This window comes from Tachyglossus aculeatus, chromosome 3 (assembly GCF_015852505.1).
Source record: "Tachyglossus aculeatus isolate mTacAcu1 chromosome 3, mTacAcu1.pri, whole genome shotgun sequence".
Taxonomy (NCBI): Eukaryota; Metazoa; Chordata; class Mammalia; order Monotremata; family Tachyglossidae; genus Tachyglossus; species Tachyglossus aculeatus.
The window spans coordinates 13,851,880-13,858,237 of NC_052068.1; positions in this window are offsets into that span (position 1 = coordinate 13,851,880).

Consider the following 6,358-nt stretch of genomic DNA (forward strand, 5'->3'; position numbering starts at 1 on the left):
CCCGGCTCCGCCACTTAGCTGTGTGACTTTGGGCAAGTCGCTTAACTTCTCTGGGCCTCAGTTACCTCATCTGTAACATGGGGATTAAGACTGAGCCCCCCATGGGACAACCTGATCACCTTGTAACCTCCCCAGTGCTTAGAACAGGGCTTTGCACATAGTAAGCACGTAATAAATGCCATCATCATTATTATTGTTATCATTTCCACTGAGCCACGCTGTAAGCACTAAACAAATACTGTAAAAAAAAAAAAATCTTGTTCAAGGGGACGTGTTAGTTGCAGGTGAATGTGACAAGAGACGGTGCCTTCCCCTATGACAATCCGTGTATTCTGGTCTGTTAATCATTCAATCAATGACATTTATTGCATGCTTACAGGGTGCAGAACACTCTACTGAATGCTTGGGAGAGTACAATATCATAAAAAGCTGATAGAAACGATCCCTGCCCTCAAAGAAACTCATTCCTACTTCCATGAAGAAGGGAGCATCCCTAGATTTCAGTCCACAAACACAGTCTTCCTTATCCAAAGATCCCCTTCTTGTGTTCAGATGTGGGGGAAAAGGCTTTTGCTAAATCAATAATTATTTCCTGTGGTTCACGTTAAATAATAGTAACATTTGCTACGTGGTTATTCATTCATTCAATCGTATTTATTGAGCGCTTACTGTGTGCAGAGCACTGTACTAAGCGCTTGGGAAGTACAAGTTGGCAGCATATAGAGACGGTCCCTACACAACAGTGGGCTCACAGTCTAGAAGTGTTTACTATGCAATAATAATAATAATAATGATAATAATAGTATTTGTTAAGCGCTTACTATGTGCAAAGCACTGTTCTAAGCGCTGGGGAGGTTACAAGGTAATCAGGTTGCTCCATAGGGGGCTCACAGTTTTAATCCCCATTTTACAGATGAGGTAACTGAGGCCCAGAGAAGTGAAGTGACTTGCCCAAAGTCACACAGCTGACAGTTGGTGGAGCCAGGATTTGAACCCCTGACCTCTGACTCCAAAGCTCGGGCTCTTTCCACTGAGCCACACTGAGCCACGCTGCTTCTCATGTGCCAAGCACGGTGCAAAGTGTTGCTCACCATACCACACACAATCCCTAGGGAAGCAGTGTGGCCTAGTGGATACAACACATATCTGGGAGGCAGAAGGACTGGTTTCTAATCCCAACTCCACTGCTTGTCTGCTGTGTGACCTTGGGTAAGTCACTTAACTTCTCCGTGCTTCAGATACCTTTAATGTAAAGTGGGTATTAAGTCTTTGAGCCCTATGTGGGACATGGACTGTGTCCCATCTGATTACTTTGCATCTACCCCAGCTCTTAATTCAGTGCCTGACAAATTGCAGGCACTTAACAAATACCATTAAACTATCCCCTCCAAAATAACGACAAGAATAACAACAAGAAAAGCTGTCCATTGCCATGCCTGTGAGTGTTTCCACAACTCCTGATCTTTCTGAAGCCCCTACCACCTATCAGCCTCCTGTCTCACTTTAGGCTGGTCCCCATCGACATATTTCCTCCATGAGTTTGTTGATAGACCAAACTGAATGTCTTTAAAAGATTCTGCCATCGCTACTTGCATGTGTCTTGTCTTAATCCATGGACACACCTCTCCTGAAACACCCCATCTCTATCTGCAAGCATTCTGGTAAGGTATCCATAGAGTATTCTTGGTAAAAATACCAAAGGGGTTTACCATTTCTGCCTCCTGCATTTATTAAGTGCTTACTATGTGCCAGGCATTAAACTAAGCGCCGGGGTAAGTACAAGCTAATCAGGTTGGACATAGTCCATGTCCCACATGGTGCTCAAAGTCTTAATTCCCATTTTTCAGATGAGTTATCTGCGGCCCAGAGAGGTGACGTGAGTAGCCCAAGGTTACACAGCAGACAAGTGGCAGAGCCGAAATTAGAACCCAGGTCCTCTGACTCTGAAGCTCACGTCTATCCACTAGGCCATGCTGCTTCTGCTTTTATTGAGTGGATTTTTTTCTCTAGTCCACTAGGTAAAAAGGGTTTGAAATGGCCATCCCTGTTTTCACAAAAATCTGGACAATTTTTTATGCCCTGGGCTCAACTCTATACTGGATTCTAGACACACTTCATGAAAAACACTCTAAATGCAAGTTTGTATCAGCACTTAGAACAATGCTCGGCACATAGTAAGCGCTTAAATGCCATGATCATTATTTCTTGCATGTCTTGTGTACAAAAATGATGTGAGCACTGTATAAACAGATCTGGGCGATGTTTCCCCCCCACCAGCTTTAGCCGGTACAAGAAGAAAGAACAAGGATGTAAATTAGAAAAATCGAGCATGGCCCAAATCTGCACTCCATCACCTTGTCCCCTCCTACCTTACCTCATTTTTCTCCTTCTCCAGCCCAGCCCGCACACTTCACTCCGCCGCCGCCGCTAACCTCCTCAATGGGCCTCGTTCTTGCCTGTCTTGCCGCCGACCCCTTAGCCCACATCCTACCTGTGGCCTGGAATGCCCTCCTTCCTCAAATCCGACAGACGATTCCTTTCCCCCCACCTTCCAAGCCTTACTGAAGGCCCATCTCCAAGAGGCCTTCTCAGACTAAGCCCCACTTTTCCTCATCTCCCACTCCCTCTGCGTCACCCTGACTTGCTCTCTTTGCTCTTCCCCTTTCCCAGCCCCACAGCACTTATTCTTCCGCTCAATCGTATTTATTAAGCACTTACTGTGTGGACTTATGTACATATCTGTAATTTTTTTTCATTTATAATGATGTCTGTCTCCTCCGCTCTAGAGTGTAAGCTCATTGTGGGCAGGGAATGTCACCGTTTACTGTTACATTGCACTTTTCCAAGTGCTTAGTACAACGCTCTGCACACGGTAAGCGCTCAATAAATACGACAATGAATGAACGAACCAGCTTTCTGATGATTAAGCCTCAATAAATAAAACATTTGTTAAGAATTTGCTATGCGTCAAGCACGTCACTGGGGTTGATACACAATAATTAAATTGCACTCAGTCCCAGTTCCACATAATAATAATAATGATAGCATTTATTAAGTGCTTACTATGTGCAAAGCACTGTTCTAAGTGCTGGGGAGATAGAAGGTGATCAGGTTGTCCCATGTGGGGCTCACAGTCTTAATCCCCATTTTCCAGATGAGGGAACTGAGGCCTAGAGAAGTTAAGTGACTTGCCCAAAGTCACACAGCTGACAAGTGGCGGAGCTGGGATTTGAACACATGACCTCTGACTCCAAAGCCCGGGCTCTTTCCACTGCGCTACGCTGGCTCACAGTCTAAGTCCGAGGGAAATCAGGTACTGATTTCTCATTTTCAGATGAGAAAACTGAGTCACAGAGAAGTTAGGTGACTTGTCTAAAGTCACAGAGCACCCAAGTTGTAGAGCTGAGTCTAGAACTCAGATCATCTGATTCCCAGGGCCATGCTCTTTCCCCTAGGCCATAACACTTTTGGAATCATGTCTCACTAATCCTAATTCAGATCTTAATTTAGGAAGCAGCATGGCTTAGTGGATAGAGCATGGGCCGGGAGTCAGAAGGACCTGGGTTCTAATGCGATCTGCTCTGTGTGCTTGGGCAAGTCACTTAACTTCTCTAGGCCTCAGTTATTCAATCGTTCATTCAATCGTATTTATTGAGCACTTACTGTGTGCAGAGCACTGTATTAAGTGCTTGGGAAGTACAAGTTGGCAACATATAGAGACGGTCCCTACCCAGCAGCGGGCTTACAGTCTAGAAGGGGGAGACAGACAAAAAAAAAAAAAAATTTTAACAAAATAAAATAAATAGAATAGTAAATATGTATAAGTAAAATAGAGTAAAGAATATGTACAAACAGTAAGGGCTCAATAAATACGATTGAATTGAATGAATGAATGAATCAATCAATCAATCAATTGTATTCATTGAAATTTATTGAATACAGTTATCTCACCTGTCAAATGGGGATTAAGATTGTGAGCCCCGTGTGGGACAGGGACTGTGTCCAACCTGATTAATTTGTATCTCCCAAAGGCCTTATTCATTCATTCAATCATATTTATTGAGCACTTACTGTGTGCAGAGCACTGTACTAAGCACTTGAGAAGTACAAGTCGGCAACATATAGAGACGGTCCCTACCCGACAACCGGCTCACAGTCTAGAAGGGGGAGACAGACAACAAAACAAATCATGTAGACAGGTGTCAAAATCGTCGAAATAAATAGAATTATGGCTATATGCACATCATTAACAAAATAAATAGAATAGCAAATATGTACAAGTAAAATAGAGTAATAAATCTGTACAAATATTCATTCATTAATTCAGTCGTATTTATTGAGCACTTACTGTGTGCAGAGCACTGTACTAAGCGCTTGGGAAGTACAAATCGGCAACATGTAGAGACGGTCCCTACCCAGCAAAGGGCTCACAGTCTAGAAGGGGGAGACAAATAACAAAACAAAGCATGTAGATAGGTGTGAAAATCATCAAAATGAATAGAATTATAGCTATATGCACATCATTAACAAAATAAATAGTAAATATGTACAAGTAAAATAAATAGAGTAATAAATCTGTACAAATATATACAAGTGCTGTGGGGAGGGCAAGGTGGTAAGGCAGAGGGGGAATGGGGAGGAGGAGGGAAAAAGGGGGCTCAGTCTTGGAAGGCCTCCTGGAGGTCACCTAGAGGCTGCTTATTATTTGCTGGTAGGTGGGAGGAAGAGTACTTTCAAATTTTCAACCATCAAGTTGCCCTCTTTGAAGATAATGTTAATCATGGTGCTTTTTAAGCACTGACTAGGTGGCAGGCACTGTACTAAATGTTGGGATAGGTACAAGATAATCAGGCCAGACACTGTTCCTGAACCACATGGGGTTCGGTCAAAAAGGGGTGGGGGGAATAAATATTTAATCCCCATTTTATAGATGAAGAAATGGAGATGCAGAGAAGGTAAAATGACTTGTCCAAGGTCACACAGCAGCCATTTGGTGGAACTGAGATTAGAACCCAGGTCTATTGACTCCCAGGCTTGTGTTGTTTCCAATAGGCCATTCTACTTCTCAATGATGTGACAGGTCATCATTACTGTGCCAACTCCTTAATTGTGTTCTACTCCACCTTAATCCTCCTCAATTTCTGTGCTGCCTTCCAGTCATTGAGGACCACCCCTTCTCCTGGAAATAATAATAATAATAATAATAATAATAATAATAATAATAATAATAATAATAATAATAATAATGGCATTTATTAAGACTTACTATGTGCAAAGCACTGTTCTAAGCACTGGGGGGGATACGAGGTGATGAGGTGGTCCTGCGTGGGGCTCATAGTCTTCATCCCCATTTTACAGATGAGGGAGCTGAGGCACAGAGAAGTGAAGTGACTTTTCATTCATTCAATTATATTTATTGAGCGCTTACTGTGTGCAGAGCACTGTACTAAGCGCTTGGGAAAAGCATCGTGGCTCAGTAGAAAGAGCCTGGGCTTTGGAATCAGAGGTCATGGGTTCAAACCCTGGCTCGGCCAATTGTCAGCTGTGTGGCTTGGGGCAAGTCACTTCACTTCTCTCAGTACCTCAGTACCTCATCTGTAAAATGGGGATGAAGACTGTGAGCCCCTTGTGGGACAACCTGATCACCTTGTAACCTCCCCAGCGCTTAGAACAGTGCTTCTCACACAGTAAGCACTTAATAAATGCCATCATTATTATTATTATTACAAGTTGGCAACATATAGAGACGGTCCCTAACCAACAGTGGGCTTGCCCAAAGTCACACAGCTGACAAGTGGTGGAGCTGGGATTCGAACCCATGACTTCGGACTCCAAAGCCCGTGCTCTTTCCACTGAGCCACGCTGGAAACATTCTCCAACCTTGGCTTCACCTACACTGTCCCCCACCTAGTTCTCCTATCTCTCTGGCTGTTATTTCCCAGCGTCTTTGCAAGCTCCTCCTCTTCCTTATGTTCTCCCAACTTCCATTACAGGCCTTCTGGGCCACATAAAAATCTAGGTACTCATAACCCCTTGCAGCACTTATCTTGTCTCGTCTTATGCTGTTGAGTCATCGCCGAACCATAGCGACGCCATGGAAACATCTCTCCCAGGACACTCCACCACCATCTGCAGTTGTTCTGATAGAGGATCTATAGAATTTTCTTGGTAAAAATCCAGAAGCGGTTTACTGTTGCCTCCTTCCGCGCAGTAAACTTGAGTCTCTCTGACGCTTTACCATGTCGCTGCTGTCCAGCACAAGGGAGTTTTGACATGTAGCAGATGCCCTTCCCCTCGCTGGCCACTGCCCAAGCTAGGAATGGAATCGTAGGCCTCTGCTTCACTCTCCCCCAACCCC